This window comes from Microtus oregoni, unplaced genomic scaffold, assembly GCF_018167655.1.
Source record: "Microtus oregoni isolate MIOR12 unplaced genomic scaffold, Mior012 000043F_ref0000047, whole genome shotgun sequence".
NCBI lineage: Eukaryota > Metazoa > Chordata > Mammalia > Rodentia > Cricetidae > Microtus > Microtus oregoni.
Window position 1 is genome coordinate 12,204,027 of NW_024543210.1, and position 17,803 is coordinate 12,221,829.

Consider the following 17,803-nt stretch of genomic DNA (forward strand, 5'->3'; position numbering starts at 1 on the left):
CAAGTTCTGTCCTTTTCATTCTTAAAACAATTCTATATTTAAATTTATGTAACACTTATAAATTTTTATTCAGAGGGTTGATTTATTTCTTGAGTTTCTTATAGTCTGTTACTAATCTGTTGACTACTTTCATAACTCATGGGTAGTTCTGGATAGGAAAGAAGAAGCAGGCTTTCTTTTTTCCCCCATGTTATTTGCTAACTGCAAGCTGATTAGATGGAGGTGAAATGGAAAATGGGGGTTATGTAATAAACAATGGGGTGGCTGATGTTTAGAGTGAGTCATTAGAAATCACAGCAACTGTGCCAGGGGTGGGGGGGCTCTTGGTTCATATCTGGATCCTTTATAAATGTCCATCAACTATAGCAATTAAGATATCTTGACAATTAAGAATATGTGAACATTATTTATAAATATGCTGTTCTTGATTTTTTTTTTTTGCTTCTCATTGGGAACTTTTTCTTTTAATAAGATCCTTTGGGAATCAAATATATGGATAATTTTTTTCTAACTTAAACTTGGAAAAGCTTATCCATGGAATTGATTCCCAGAGGATCTTATTAAAAATCAGAATAAAACATGTTGGGTTTTGATTTTTCTGTTTCTCTCTCTTTTTTTTTCAGTTGTGCCAATACTCTGAATTTTCAAGTTATTTGGTACAAAGCACAAGAAATAGCACCTTATTAATGGCTTCATCAACTGCAGAAAATATGTCACCTCCTGTAGTAACCATTAGCTGCCTATAGATCCTCATGAATACCTCCCTTCTCTATATTGTTTGGTTCAGTCTTGTACAGGGCCTGTTCAGATGTTCACGTCTGCCATGAGTTCAAGAGTGCGAAGGCCCTGTGATACCAGAAATTCTGCATTCAACAGTACTCCTGTTCTTCTGTTCGTTCTCTTCCATGATGCCCCTGAGTCTTAAGAGGGGGTAATATCAATACTTACTGTAACCGAATATTCAGCAGTCACTTACTTTCAGCACATCAGCTGTGCAGTATTTACATGGTCTGTGCAGTATTTACTATCCACTGTTAAAAAAATCTAAAAACTTCTCTGACCACAAAAAAAAAACAAAAACAAAAAACAGCACATGGTCATAAACATAAATATTTAGAGGACAGTTTGATGTCCATTTAGCAAAACAGTAACAAGAGCTTCTACATTAGGGCCTGTGACCTCCCCAGCTCTGGGCTTTTGGTCAGGTTTATAGTACTAGATGTGTGGAGCAGGCCTCAAACCCAGTCAGAAAGTGTTTGGCTATCCCTCTGTAACAGACTTGCCACTGTTCTTTCCTGGAAGATCAGTGTTGTTAGCATGCGGGGTCCACAGCTGAATAATAGTGTTGATAACTCCTCAGAATGGTACTCTCTGACTCTTCAGAGGGCTAGACAGTGGGGAAGAAGCTTCCAGTACAATTCCAGCATGAGTTCTTTATGTCCTATGACTAAAGCATATGGTGTCTTCAGCAGAGGGTCTTAGCATTTAGTTATGGAGGACACCCATCTGAACTAAACAGCAATACTCTGTGTTGCTTTGGGGACTTGAAGGGGCTTTCAATTTTTTTATTATTGTCACTTTATAGCAAAAAAGTAGGTATATTTTTGTGTTGCAGCTCTGTAGCCATACTTTCTTTGGTTCACCATCTCCCAAATAATGACTTGGAGACTTCTTATTAAGTATGAAAGCTTGGCCTTAGCTTAGGTTTGTTCCCAGCTAGCCCTTAAAACTCAAATTAACCTGTTTATACTAATCTACATTCTGCCATGTGGATCATCACCTCTCCTCAGTACTGTATGTCCTATTTTCTCGGGCTGTCTGGAGAATCCCTTGCCTCAGATTCTTCCCAGGGTTCCTGTTTCTACCCGGAAGTCCTGCCATTCCTCTCCTGTCTAGCTAGCTATTAGCCATTCAGCTTCTTATTAAACCAAACAGAAGGTGCCTTATGCAGATGAAGTAAAACAGACACATCTTCACAGTATACAAAAAGATTATCCCAGAACACTGCTCAATATTATTTTGGCATATGCATATAAACACAAAGATATGCATACTTTTTCACTAATACTTAACACAATGTTTTTATCCACTAGGTCTTCTTCTAGTTAAGTTAATCCCCAGACTGCATAGTAGGAGAATTGTTTCTGACCCTAGTGGAAACTGAGACATATATGTTAAATATTTTTCCAACATTACAGTAAGTTGAAAATCTAGGCTTCAAACTCATGTAGTCTGTTCCTCACTCTACACTGCCTTTCCTTCCCACTTTTCTCCCTTGTGCTCAGATACTTACTTATATTCAATATATATATATATATATATATATATATATATATATATATATATGAGAAGAGGAAGCATGTTTCATTAAATGCTTTTAGTATGCTTGATCTTACTTCATTTCTCAATACTAAAAGACCTATTTTACTGATATCTCACCCACTACTGATACATTGCCCAGAGTCTATAAAAACATGGACAGACTTTAAGAAGGACTGACATTATCAAATGGCTTCTATATCATGTGCATTAAATAATGAGAATGGCATCTTTGGCAGAAAGATATTTTAATATATATTATTTAATATACTATGTATATTAAAAAATAACAGGGGCTGGAGAGATGGTTTAGCATTATGACCACTGACTACTCTTCTGACCTCCATGAACATCAGACACATACATGATGTGCAGACATGCCTGCATATACATAAAAGTAAAAATAATAATTATAATAAAAGTGTGACAGGAAGTGATGGAAAGATGACTAGTAAATAAAGGCAGTTGCAGTCAAGCCTGAGTTCTGTCTTCAGGACCCACATGGTGGAAGGAGAACTGACTGACTGGTGCAAATCATCCCCTGACCTCCACACCTCAAGACATGCACATGCAACTCTCAAAAAATAAATATAAGAAAAACAATAAAGCTATAGATTAAATCTCATATTAATAAAGTCTCTAAATTTTTATTATTTTTATTTGTGTGTTGGGGTGGGTGGGTAGTTGCATGCATGCATGCTTGTGCTTGTACCATGGCACAAGCCATGGCATGCAATGTCTAAGTTAGAGACAATTTGAAGGAATCACTTTTCTTTTCTGCCGTGTGGGCCCAAAGGATTGAACCCTGGTCAACAGGGTTGGTGGCAAAATACCCTTACGTGTTGGGCATCTTGGTGGGTGTCTAGTTATTAAAACTACTGCTACTGGTGTGGTGCTGCAGAGTAACTAAGAGAGTTTTCTAGGATGGACAGTCAGGGTTTTTGTAGATCTAAGGTCTTACTGGATTTTTCCTGTGCGTTGTTAGAAATACAAAATTATTTCCAATTTGTTTTAGTTGAACTCAGCTTTTTTTTTTTTTTTTTTGGCACAGATTGTTTGCCGCAGTCACACTGAAGTGAAGCCACTTCTCTAGGAATTCTTTTCAGTGGCAGTGGTTTTACAAGGGCTCTAACGTGCTGCTGCCCTTGTGTTACTTACTGTGCAGATTCAACAGGGATGAAGCTACCCAGTAAGGATCCTGATTTTTAAGGATTATATTTGAAAGTTGGAGTTCAAGAATCATTCTTCTTTTTTAGCCCCAGTCTGCTACCGTCTCTAGGGATTGAGGTTCAGCAGGTGTGATGATCATCATGAATCTTCTACTTGATAATCTAGATTCAATTTTCTACTTGATAATCTAGATTCTGCTGCAAGATGACCTCTGGGCATGCCACATAGTTGTGGCAGAGTATAAGTAGAAGCTATATATAGATGTCACTATGTTAAGATTTTTCTGTACTAAAATGCTAGCAACGAGGTTTCCTGAGGTCACTTTTACTATATAATGTAGCAGAAACTCAGATTTAACACCAGAATTATAAGGGATTGCTTTATGACAGTCCATTGTCCTTCCTAAAATGCCCAGCTATTACTCCATGCTAGTTCTAAATCACAAAATTTTCTATTAAAGTTCACTTTCAACTAAGTCAAAGTCAACAACAGACACTTCAGCAATACTCTAGACACCTTTCCCTGCTGTTTTCTTGTCTATTTGTTTACTTATTTATTTTTTCTTTTCATGTACTTGGCTTTGGATTTTTTTTTCTCCTCTCATATATTACATCTTAACTGCAGTTTCCCTTCCCTCTGCTCTCCCCTGGTCTCTCCACCCATTTCTCCTCTTCCCCAGATCCATGGCCCTTCCACTTCCCCTCAGAAAAGAATAGATCTCCCAGAGATATCAACCAAACACTGCATAATATGTATGTTACAATAAGATCAGGCATATACCATCACAACGAGGCTGGGGAAAAAGGGTTCCACAAACAGGCAAAAGAGTCAGTGGCTGCCCCCACTCCCACTGTTAAAAATCTCACAAGAACACCGATCTACTCAGCCATTACATATATGCAGAGGACTTGGTCAGACCCCTACAGGCTTCCTGATCTCTGCAGTCCCCCAATCTCTGTCAATTGATTCTATGAGCCATGTTCTCTTGATGTCTCTGACCTGTCTGGTCTCTTGGATCCTTCCTTCCCTTCCTCCACAGGACTCCCCAAGCTCTGCCTAATGTTTGGCTGTGGGGCTCTGCGTCTGCTCCCATTGGTTGCTGGATGAAACTCTGGTTTCTTTGATGAGGATTCTGCTAGACTCTGGTCCCAGAATACTGCAGGCAGGACAAACTAGGTCCAAGGCTGGCTGCATTGGTGTCTTAATCCGTCCACTTGAGGCTGGCTATAGAAGATGGCCAGTTTAGGTTCGATGTTTCCATTACTAGGGGTCTTTGCTAGGGTTACTATCATTGATTCCATGGAGTTTCTATCACGTTGGATTTCCTCCTCGCCCCCAAAATGCCCCCCAATTCCAGGTATTTCTCCCAATATTCCTCAATCCTGTTCAGTTGATCCCTCCTGTTTCCAACTCAAGCCAGCCTCAGTCCACCAACAAAATATATTTTATTTTTCCCTCCCAGGGAGATCCTTGCATTCCCCTTAAGTCCTCCTTGTTATTTAGCCTCTCTGGAACTGTAGACTGTAGCGTGATTATCTTTTTCTTTACAGCTAATATCCACTTACAAGTGAGTACATACCATGTTTATCTTTCTGGGTCTGGGTTACCTCACTCTGAAAGATTTTTTGTTTCAAGTTCCAAACATTTACTTTCAAATTTCATGATGTCATTGTTTTTAACAGCTGAGTAATATTCCATTATGTAAATCTATCATATTTTCTTTCTCCATTTCTAGGTTGTTTCCAGTTTCTGACTATTATGAATACAGCTGCTATGAACATAGTTGAGCAAGTATCCTTGTAGTAGGATGGCACACCCTTTAGATATATGCCTAGGAGTGAAATAGCTGGGTCTTAAGGTCTACGAAGTTCCTATTTTCTGAGAAATTGCAATATTGATTTCCAAATTGACTGTATAAATTTGCACTTCCACCAACAGTGGAAGAGTATTCCCCTTGCTCCGTATTTCTCACCAGCATGAACTGTCACTTGTGTTTTTGATCTTAGCCATTCTGACAGGTATAAGATGGAATCTCAAAGTCATTTTGATTTGCATTTATTTGATGGCTAAGGATGTTGAACATTTCTTTAAGTGTTTCTTGGCCATTTGTGATTCCTATTGAGAATTCTGCATTTAGATCTGTACTCCATTTTTAAGTGGGATTATTTAAATTTGTTGATGTCGAGTTTCATGAGGATATATATATATATATAAAATATATGTACTATATTATATATATAAATATAATATTAGCCCTCTGTCAGATGTGTGTTTTTGTCTTATTGACAGTGACCTTTGTCTTACAGAAGTTTTCAGTTTCATAAAGTCCTATTTATTAATTGTTGATCTTATTGCCTGTCCTATTGATGTTCTGTTCAGGAAGCTATCTCCTATGCCATTGTATTGAAGGCTATTCCTCACTTTCTTTCTATCAGGTTCAGTATATCTGGTTTTATGTTGAGGTCTTTGATGCACTTGTACTTGAGTTCAAGGTGATAGATATGTATCTATTTGCATTTTCCTGCAAGCCAATATCCAGTTAACCCAGCACCATTTGTTATGCTTCCTTTTTTTCCATAATTCTGGCTTTTTTTTTTAAATCAAAAATCAAGGATCCATAGGTGTGTGTATTTATTTCTGGGTCTTCCAATTGATTCCATTAATTAGCATGTCTTTTTATGTCAATACCGTAGAATTTTTATTACTACAGCTTTGTAGTACAGCTTGAAATCAATGATGGTGATACCTCCAGAAATTCTTTTATTGTATAGGATTGCTTTTAGCTATTCTGGGCTTTTGTTTATCCATATGAAGTTGAGTATTGTTCTTTCAAGATCTTTAAAAAATTGTGTTGGAATTTTGATGGGGATTTTAGCATTGAATTTTTATGATATGTGAGTTCTAGAGCTATTTGCTAATGAAAAATGAGTAAGTAAAGTTATACCTCATCTGGGATTTTGTTTAATCATTGAATAGTGGAAAGTCTATGAAATAATCATATAATTAAATGTAAAGATACATTTATGATCTTTTCATGAAAGGAATGCATTAGGTTATGAGAGTGTAAAATAAAAAGAGGTATGCTTTTCTAAGAAGTCAGAAAAGGATGACTGAACCAAGGTCTGCAGAAATAAGACAAGCGTCAAGGAAGGTGGCAAGCAAGAGGATAAGCTTTTTGCTGATTGGGGAGCTGGTAATCTTATGGGGATCCTGAGAAAACTTAGAATTATGAGGGAAAAGCTAAATATTTATGATAAAAAGGAGTGCTTTATTAAATCTACTTTCATATAAAAACTGTTAATCTCAAAATACTTTATATTGGTATGAATTTTGGTTTATTGATACAGCTACATAATAATAAAGTTATTTGATAACTTTAACATTGTAAAATTACATATAACAAAACTTCTGAGGTTCTGTTAAAGATGCTTGTAACTGGAGGTTTCTCTTTTGCCTGCCAGTTCCTGTATAACCACTTTGAGACTTAATATTAATTGCAAACTGTTTTGCCTATTAGCTCAGGCTTATTATTAACTAGCTCTTACAACTTCAATTAAGTCAATTCTCTTATTCTGCATTTACCACCAGACTCAATGGTTTGTTACCTCAAATCTTTCTTTTTCTGTGGTTGCTGGTGTCTCCCTGATTCCACCTTCTTTTTTCATGTATCTTTGCTTGGATTTCCCATCTGGCTCTATTCTGTCTGACTATTGGCCAAATCAGCTTCTTTATTAACCAATGCTAATAAAACATATTCACAGTATACAGAAGGGCATGCCACATCATCTTCCCTTTTCTGTCTAGTTAAAAAAGAAGGTTTTAACTTTAACATTGTAAAATTACATATAATAAAACAGGTATCAAGCTAGAATTATAGTTATAATATTTAGTCTGTTTATCTTTGGCAAAATTAAAGAAAATATTATCTAATCTTTGTGAGTCTAAAGTTTCATGTCTAATTTATCTTTTATTATAGCTAAGGAAAGCTATAATTATAACTGTCTAGTCTTTAACTCCATCAATGATCCCAGAAGGATATAATATTACCTAAGTAACCAGGAAGTGCATTGTAAGCACCTTCCAAAACTCTAGGAATGACAGAGATATTTGGCTGCCTAGATAGTTACTCAGAGTTTTTTTTTCTTTTTATTTTTTGATATATTTTTTATTGAAAAAATTTCTGCCTCCTCCCCGCCTCCTATTTCCCTCCCCCTCCACCCACTTCTCTCTCCTCCCCCCACTCCTCTTCCCCTCCCTCTCCAGTCCGAAGAGCAGTCAGGGTTCCCTGCCCTGTGGGAAGTCCAAGGTCCTCCCCACTCCATCCAGGTCTAGGAAGGTGAACATCCAAAAGGCTAGGCTACCACAAAGTCAGTACATGCAGTAGGATCAAAACCTACTGACTGGGAGAAGATCTTCACCAACCTCGCAACAGACAAAGGTCTGATTTTCAAAATATATAAAGAATTCAATAAACTAGACTTTAAAATGCTAATTAACCCAGTTAAAAAATGGGGCATTGATCTGAATAGAGAATTCTCAACAGAAGAAGTTCAAATGGCCAAAAGACACTTAAGGTCATGCTCAACCTCCTTAGCAATCAGGGAAATGCAAATCAAAACAACTTTGAGATACCATCTTACTCCTTTGCTGGAGAGGTTGTGGAGTAAGGGGTATACTCATCCATTGCTGGTGGGAATGCAAACTGGTGCAACCACTTTGGAAATCAGTGTGTCGGTTTCTCAGGAAATTCGGGATCAACCTACTCCAGGACCCAGCAATACACTCTTGGGAGTATACCCAAGAGATGCCCTATCATATTACAAAAGCATTTGTTCAACTATGTTCATAGCAACATTATTTGTAATAACCAGAACCTGGAAACAACCTAGATGCCCTTCAATGGAAGAATGGATGAAGAACGTATGGAATATATACATATTAGAGTACTACTCAGAGTTTTTCTATAATGTTGGGTATCCATCTTCAGCCTACAGGCCCTTAGTATCTGTCAGGCCTTTTTTAATGAAGCAGGAAATTTGAAAGACTGTCTTGTCTATATTGGCACTTTGTCAGTCACTTTCCTCTGTGTCCTGAGAATGCCTGAAAGTTTATGTGAAGCAGGTATGCTGAATGATCCTTCTACCTTGTTTTGACAAAGTTTAGAGGTTATTTTCCTGTGGGTCCCGAATGTCCAGTTTATATAGCATACAAATAAGCAGTTCAGGCAAGAGCAGTTGTTGCCCAAATGGCTAGCCTTGCCACATTGAAAGCAAACTCCATATGGTGCTTCTTTGATGTCCTTCCTCCTCTTGAAGTAATTGGTGCTGTCAGGAGCAGATGTGTCTTACTCCTGAGAAAAGTCTAAGTTCTTGAAACATTTTAAGTGCCATATTCTGTAGGTCTTTGAAGTGTTTGAAGATTACCTATACATCTGAACTATATCTGCATTTCTAGAAAATCTAACATGACTATAAGTTTGACTATTATAGATGACTGTTGATTTGTATTTTTTAACTATACATTTGAATGAGCTTCATAAGCATAATACCTTAAACAAGAGTAGAAATATACATATAGTATAATAAAGTTTACCTTAAATTTGTATCAATAAACCAAAATTCATACCAATATAAAGTATTTTGAGATTAACAGTTTTTATATGAAAGATTTAATAAACTACTCCTTTTTATCATAAATATTTAGCTTTTCCCTCGTTGTTTCTATAACATATTCCCTTTTCTTCTTTAGAAAGAGATTGACTATGACAATTAAGCATTTATAACCAACCCCTCTTAAATGAAAATAAAGATTGATAAATAATGTTTTGGGAATTTGGGCATAGTTTTCTATACTACTTTCTGCTGATTAGGGGTGCTGGTAATCTTATGGGGATCCTGAGAAAACTTAGAATTATGATCAAGTCCTAACTGGGGTATTTTGTGTGGTTGGTCCATCTCAGCCAGTAGCCTGGAAGCTGTTCTGGATGTTGGATCACCTGAGCCATCACTGCTATCAGAGGCCTCTCAGGGGGTCTTGCTTGATCCAACCATATTAACTTGGAAGGAAGCCACAACTTCCCATCTCCTATGGAAACAAAAGCAGAACCTCTTTTCCAAAGCAATATATGTTTGTTTGTTTTTAAATACTAAATGGACCAAAGCCAAGACTTTGGCTGTTGACTCCGCCCCATTCAGCTTTCCAACATGGCAGAGGTACATTCACTGCCAGGTCTGGGAGCTGTGTTCACCATCCCCACTCTAGGGATGCAGTGGGTCCATGCCACCATCAGGCAGTTTGTAACATGATACCCACAAACCCCAAGTGCTCTGTAGCAGGACCTCTTGTCAGTGTCGCCAGCACGGATCAGGAAGCTATCTCTTAAAAGAGCTACCCTCTGTTCAATGCCAGCAAACAGAGACTATCTGAACAAATGTGGCTACCAAAAAGCCATTTTGACTCTTGTTTTTGTGTGTCTGGAATCCCTTTTTTTTTAAAAAAAAAAAAGCATTTTACACTTTATGTGGATGTCCATGCCTCAAGTTTGCATCATTTATAACGAGTTTCTCTCCTGCCTGCCAGTTCCTGAATAACCACTCTGAGGCTTAAAATTAATTACAGACTGTTTGGCCAATTAGCTCAGGCTTATTATAATTTAAATTAACCCATTTTTATTATTCCAGTTTTACCATGAGGCTCGTGGCTTTTTATCCACATCTTGCTTCTCCTGTGGCTACTGTCATCTCTCAAACTCCGCCTTCTTTTTTCCTGTATCTTTGCTTGGATTTCCCCACCTAGCTCTATTCTGCCTGGATATGGGACAAATAAGGTTTTTTTTTTAATTAACTAATGGTAATAAAACATTCACAGCATCTCACATCAGATGCTCTGAATTTTGATGTCAGTGAGGAATAAAGTGTTTTGAATACAAAGGTTTTTTTTTTTTTAAGTTAGATGACAGCACAAAAGATGTGTTTATCAGGTTATGGATGAAAGTAACTTGAAAAAATTGATGTGCCTGACCCTGTTGAAAAGATTCTAATAATAACCAAGGAGAGGAAAGGATTACATTTCAGCAATAGTGTGATCCTTTAGTCAGTAGACAATCTCTTGTCTGATACAACTGAGACTTTTGGTGAGTCAAAGAAAGCAGGAATCATAAAAGAAGGATACTTTTTATATATTTATTGGAACACTTTTTTTTTTCACTTAAAATGTATCCATAAACATTCGTTGCCAAAGTTTAGCTGTAGGCATGATTTTGAGAACTGCTAAAAGTCACACTTGTAATGCTTTCATCTAAAAGTTAAAAGTTACAGTTTTAGATTCTGTGGAGTGAGAACTAGACATATTTGAAGTATGAGGCATCTTGAATTTAGTTTTTTCTTGGCCTTTCGCACATCTAATATTTTAGAAGTTTCTTTTTAATGTATTTCTTTAACCTGTTCAGAATAATCAGCCTCATTTTTCTCATATTCAATTTCTGTGATTTATGTACTATTTAATGATAGTGTACTACAGAACAACATATACAAAAACTATAAATCTGTAGTGCAGCAGGTATCCATGACAGTGGGAAACATGAGTGAAGTATCAAGGAAGCATAAGCACAAGTGTTGATCATGCGGGCCCACTTAGAAAAAGAATGCCAGGCTTGGGAATTCTTAGTGAAAGTCACTCGGAATTTCTGTTGTTTAAAAAAAAAAAGTAGTTTGTTTTGAACTTAAATAATAGGATGTTTCTATAATGTAGAGTTTTAAAGAGCATTAGAAAAATTTTGAGTGACAGGAACAGGGGTCTCAGGGTGGTTGTGTAGCATTGGAATCCCAATGAGAATAACATGCTCAGGTTCAGCAGCATAAGAAAGGACATAAGCCAGACGCTTTCTGACCGGTGACCTTTAACCAAAATAATGCTTGTGAACAAAAATGTTTATGTCTCTAATTACATTTGATTATTTCATTATTATTTAACGATTAAAATATCTCTAAGAACATATAAAGAAAGTACTTGTTTATTTGACTTACAGTTTCAGAGGTTTTTTTGGTTTTGTTGATTCCCTAATCCTTGGCTTCATTGCTTTTTTGGGGTACTGTGAGGGCAGTAATACATCATGTTTGAGGGAGCAGGTGACAGAGGCCATTTAGCTCATAGCAGACTTGAAGTAAGGAATGAGGAATGAACAGGGAGCTAATATAACCTCCAGACCTCTTCAGCTATTCCCTGCCTCCTAAAGTTTCTACCACAAGTAGAGCCATCAGTGGCCCACGTGAACCTATGTAGGGCATTTTATATTTAAACTATAATGCTTTGAGAATTGATACATCTATAGGTGAATTATAAGAATATTTTTAAACAAATTTAATTGAAATTTAAAATTAAAGACTAATTGAACATTTATTTGTCTATTTTACATTTATGTATCTATGTGTGGTGTATGCACCTGTGTGTCTTGGTGCATGTACCCTTCCCTTGTGTGCTTACAGAAACTACAGGAGAATGATGAATATTTTGCTCTATCCCTTTCTGCTTTATTCCTTGGAGATAAGGCCTTTCAGTGAACCTGCATTACAGAAGACACCAGTCTCTGGTGGTTCTTCTGTTTCTTCTTCTCACAGTACCTGGCCATAGGTTCTGGGGATTTGAATTCAGGTCCTCATGCTTGTGCAGCAAATGCTCTTACCTGCTGAGACAATTCACCAGACCCTACTTGAACATTTTAATATATTCAAATTTTATAAATTAAATTGTAATATAATCAAAAATTTAAAATTTCCCAATGCTTCAAATACATTTTGAATGTGTTTTCTTTCTTGGTGTGTGATTTGAGTGATAAAATTTTCCCATAGTCTCAGGCATTTAAATATGTGGTCCCTAGTTGGTGATACTATTTGAGTAGGTTTAATAGGTGTGCTTTGCTGGAAGAAGTGTGTCACTGGTGGAAGGCTTTGAGAGTTTAAGAACTGTACCATTTCTAGTTCACTCTGCCTCTTGTTTACAGTTCATGAAGTGAGCCTTCAGCTTCTGCTTAAACTGCAGAACTCATGCCCTCTTTTTGCTGCTGTCATATTTTCCCACCATGGCAGACTCAGCCCTTTGGAACTCTAAGCCAAATAAACTCTTTTATAATTGTTTTGACCGTGATATTTTATCTCAATAATAGAAAAGTCATTTGTTATTTTTGTTCAAACTAAAATGTGGGTTATAAGATGTGATGTTGCCATTCCATAAGCTCCAGTCCCAGCTACCTCATGCTCTTGTTGTCATATCTTCACCATCACGAGGAACTGTGCACTCAGTTTGTGAGCCAGCCACAGTGAGCGCCTACTGGAGTTGCTTTTGTTGGGCTTTTTTTTTTTCGCAACAGCAAGGAAAGTAGCAAATACATGTGGCGATGATGATGATTTCATGTTATTTGACCAGTATACATTGTCATATTTTGCTAGTTTGTGCTTGTCTTCATAAGAGACAGCTCTGAAAAAAAGATACAGGAAAGGGATCAATGAAACAGTATTTACAAAGAACAGAACACATCAGTGAACACTTCTAATGGTAAGGTTTCAAGATCATATTACTTTAAGTTTGGCTTAAAGAGTAAGGAGATTGAATGCTTTGCTTTCAAATATTTTGAAAAGCTATCTTAAAAAAGAGTAACATTCTTTTTTATATGCTTTGGAATAATACTCTTGTACACTCTACAGATTTGTCACTCATGTTAGTTTAATAAAACGCTGATTGGCCAGTAGCAAGGCAGGAAGTATAGGCGGGACAACCAGACTAAGAGAATTCTGGGAAGAGGAAAGGCAGGGAGTCAGTCACCAGCCAAACAAAGAGAAAGCAAGGTGAGAATGCTTTACTGATTAAAAAGTACTAAACCATGTGGCTAAACATAGATAAGAATTATGGGTTAATTTAAGTTGTAAGAGCTAGTTAATAATAAGCCTGAGCAATAGGCCAAAGAGTTTATAATTAACATAAACCTTTGTGTGTTTCTTTGGGACTGAATGGCTGTGGGACCAGGTGAGACAGAAAATTCCCTTTGCAAATGGAACCTACACATTTGGCAAGAACTTACATATAATGCCTGAGGAAGCTTTAAAAATAAAAAGGATTCTATAGAGACAGGAATAAAATCAAGTACAACTTCTTGGTAACTATCTTTACTCCAGCTGTTTGCTGGTGGGAAGTAGGTGCAGCTCCTTTAAGAAAGGTTTCCTGACTCAGTATTAGCAGCGAAAACCACATGGTGGCTGTTTTAAGAGGCTCTGCCACCAAACACTTAAATGGTGTTTATGAGCAGTCAGCAGCATGCTTCTTTGTGGTGGCAGGAACCTAGAAACTCCACAGAGTTGTAGCAATAAATGTGGTTCCCACCAATACTTCTGCCATGAAGCTAGACTCTCAGGAAGCCAAGGAATGGGCAGAGCCAGCTGCCAAAGCTGCCACTTTAGTCCTAGCCCATGCTGCTTAGCAGATTAAACACTCATGTGGTTACATAGGGAGAGAGAGAGAGAGAGAGAGAGAGAGAGGAAGAGAGAGAGAGAGAGAGAGGAAGAGAGAGAGAGAGAGAGACCGTATAGATTCAGACTTAAAAAAAAAAAGACAAAGAAAAACCTCTAAACAGTTTACAGTGTGCTTAAAAATATGCATAGGCTTGAGAGAGAAAAGAAAAAGGATAGAAAAAGTCTTAAAAAAAAGAAATAGAATAAGAAATAAAAGCCACATAAATATGGAAAATACACAGAGATTCTGGATATTATATGTTAATGTGTTTTGGAATTGTTTGACTGCTGAGAAAGGAGTAACAGCAGCTAAAGGACATTTGATTATAAATGCTGCTGGATTAATCCAACCTATATAGTTTGAAAATTCCTTGACTTCAAAATTTAAGTCAAAAGATATGTTACTTTGGAGAATAGGTTTTACTTTTGATTCCACAGCAAATGAGAGGCTGTGGATTTATTCTGGGTTAAAATAAATAAGGTTTGATTAAGAAAGACCCCCTCCTGAAAAATCTTTAGTGGGAATGGATGGCCCAGATGATTCAATGTTTCAGAGCACCTCTGTCGTAGTTTCTGCTGAGTTCTGCATCCAGAATAGCCTCAAGACTGCTGGCTCAGATGACCCGGCCTCACAGATTACTCCAGTCAGGACTTGACCATAATCCTAAATTTTTTTGGGGTCCCCATAAGATTATCAGTGCCCCTGGTCAGCAGGACGTAGCCTAGAAAACTATGCTCACATACCCAAAAAACTGGATTATGGATGTTTGTCTTTGTTTAGAGTGTTGGTTACAAGTTGTTATGGAAAATGGTCAGAAAAGAAAAGTTAAAAATTTTTGATTAGATTCAGAGAGCTTGTTTTGAAAAGAGAAAAGGGGAAATGCTGCAGAGTAATGCTCTTGTACACTGTAAAGATTTGTCACTCACATAGATTTAATAAAATTCTGATTGGCCAGTAGTCAGGCAGGAAGTATAGGTGGGTAACCAGACTAAGAGAATTCTGGGAAGAGTCAGTGACCAGCCATACTCAGAGGAAGCAAAGGTGCCAAGCTACATACTAAACATAGATACGAATTATGGGTTAATTTAAGTTGTAAGATTGAGCTATTGAGCTATTAGGCCTAACAGTTTATAATTTATACACTGCCTCTGTCTGTTTCTTTGGGACTGAACAGCTGCGGTCAGGCAAGACAGAAACACACACACACACACACACACACACACACACACATGGTATAGAAGGTTCAGCAAATAATATTTAGAACAAAGCTGTTTCTACTCAACATGAAGAACATTTTCTACGTTTAGAGCTGATCATTAATGAAATAGTGGGCTGCCTTGCAAATTTTTTTCTCAGCAGTAATTACACTGGGTTCATTGCACTGTTAGATTGCCTTACTTGTATTGTGGCTTCTGTTTAACAGCTGGTTTCTTATTTATTTCCTGTATGATCACTCATTTAAGGAGATCAGCAGAAGCAGAGCTAAGAGTGTGCACCTAGAAGTTGAGCCAAGTGGGTAAATGTGATCATAACTGAGTGAGCAATTTTTCTGTATTGAGTTTCCTCTTCTGTCATTTGAGATGACCATCCAGCCCCTCTTATGGAGGTGTTTTAAGAAATGAAAAAGTTAATTTGTCTAAAGTACCTGATTTTAGTTGCTTATACAATGTACCTGTCACAGGATCCATACTCTTTTGTCACAGACGATTACAGTGTGCTTGGAAGAAGCTCTTTCCAGTGTTGTGGTGATACAGAAATGATCCTTACATTTCATATACTAGGTAGATTTCATAACTTCTAGGACCATAGCATTCTAGAGCTTGGCATCTGGAAGACTGTAAGTTGGGGTAGGTACTGTGTATATTGTAAGGAGCATGGAAACACCAAGACTGGCTGAATAGGACTTTACTTCCTCCCCAGTTTGTGTAGTGGCTTCCTCTGTTGGAAGATAAAGTACGTATCATTAGAATGGTTTCTATCTTGGTTTCATTGCTGCTGTACAAAATATGCTGTTCCAGTTTCATTCTTTAGGTTGATTTGTTAGCTCCTGAAAGTTGTAATTTTCTTTCTTGATTCACTTCAGCCTTTCTGAGAGCTCAACCTGTAATTATCACACATACTTAAATATAACACAAACTTTTTTCGAAGCTTTTCTGTCTTCCAAGGTATGTTAAACACTATACCATTGGCTTATTATAATCTAGAAAATCAGGTTTCTAGCATTCAGGAGGAATTGTTTTTTTTATTTATTTATAGGTGGAGTGATCCTGGGAGTCACTACTTACATTTGAATCAGGACGGTGCTGCCACTGCTTCCCCCCCCCCCCCCCTTGAAAATGTCATAATTATGTTGGGAACTTCTCAGAAAGGGAAAGGGAGTGAGGGAGCAAGGGAGAAGCCATAGAGTAGAGCCCTTTTTTCTGGGACCCATGATCCATGTTCCTGAGGAGGGAGGACTACTTTGCCAGTCAGGCAGTAGATGGGTACAGGGCTCGCTTGAAGCACACACTTGTTCATTTATTTATCTTTTCTCTAGATCAAGTCTTCTGGTCAGTTCCTTAGTTTCTCTGAAATCATTTCCTTATCTCTGAAATAGAACTACTGAAAGTACCCACTTCACTGGTGAGGATTAAGTGAAAAGTGAATCCATATGTAGAGGGTGTATTTAGCTGAGAGCCTGGCATGGGCTATTCCATCTCAAGTGTTGGAATAGTTCCCTCAGGATTAGTCTAATCTAGCATTGGTCTGTGGCATATCAAGTGTCGGTACTGATCTAGTTCTTAAAGAACAGAACTGAATCACAGAGTGGAGAGCTTTTTCCGTAAAGCTTTCTTACTTTAGTAGATGACTGATAATCGAATTCTGGGTTAAATATAGGGAGCTGTGAGCAAGGTAATAGTAGCTGTGACCTGGATCAAAACTGAGCCCAACTCATAGTGATCTGAGTAAAGCATTTAATTCCGAAATAGATTTGAGCATTACCATTCCAAGACTCATTTGAATTTCACAGCCCTCTCTCTCCCCTTTTTCCTCCTTTCCTTCTTTCTCCCTCCTCCTCTTCTCCACCTCCTCTTTTCCTGCCCCCTCTTCCTTCCATCCCCCTATCCTCCTTCGGGAAATAAATTCAGGGAAGCTGTTCTTCCCACAAAGCTCTAATTCTTCAACTTGGAGCAGCATCACATACAGGATTGTGCCTCCTACAAACTTCACTTATGAAACATGATGAGAATGACCCAGGGAGCCGTAAATTATTATGGTCTAGAGATTTAAGGGGTTTCCGTCTATATTCTATTTATTTTAATGTTTGTTCATTGTAAAGATCTCTTTTGTTTTATACAATGTCTGTTTATGTTGCTTTGGTTCTAAAAGAATAAATGTAGTGGAATGCTTGAAGTACTTAATTTATTTGTGCGTATTAGATTCTTACTAAGAGCTGCGTTGGAGCACTGGAGAGATGGCTCAGTGTGGTTAAAGTGCTTCTAACACAAGTGTGAGGGCCAGAGTTTGGAGCTCCAGAACCCATATAAATGCCTGCTTGGCTTTGTGACCTGCCTGTAATTCCAGCAAGATTGAAAGGTGGACAGAGGATTCCAAGAGCAAACTGGCTAGCAAAACTAGTGGTATTGGTGAATTCTGAATTTTATTGAGAGACTACCTAAATGATTAAGGTGGAAGAGCAATCAAAGATGATTCCTGACATCAATTTCTGACCTCCATATGCATGTGAACAAGCATGTTCACATACATGCAAACAAGCATACACATGAAGATGGAAAAGGAAAAGAAAAACAACTCTTGGAGACTGGAAATAATG

General features: G+C 37.5%; 1 protein-coding gene across 2 annotated transcripts in view; it reads left to right on the forward strand.

Moving 5' to 3' along the window:
- Positions 1 to 17,803, forward strand: part of Rps6ka5 (ribosomal protein S6 kinase A5) — a 189,507-nt gene that overhangs the window by 83,894 nt on the left and 87,810 nt on the right. The gene's annotated exons all lie outside the window — the stretch shown is intronic.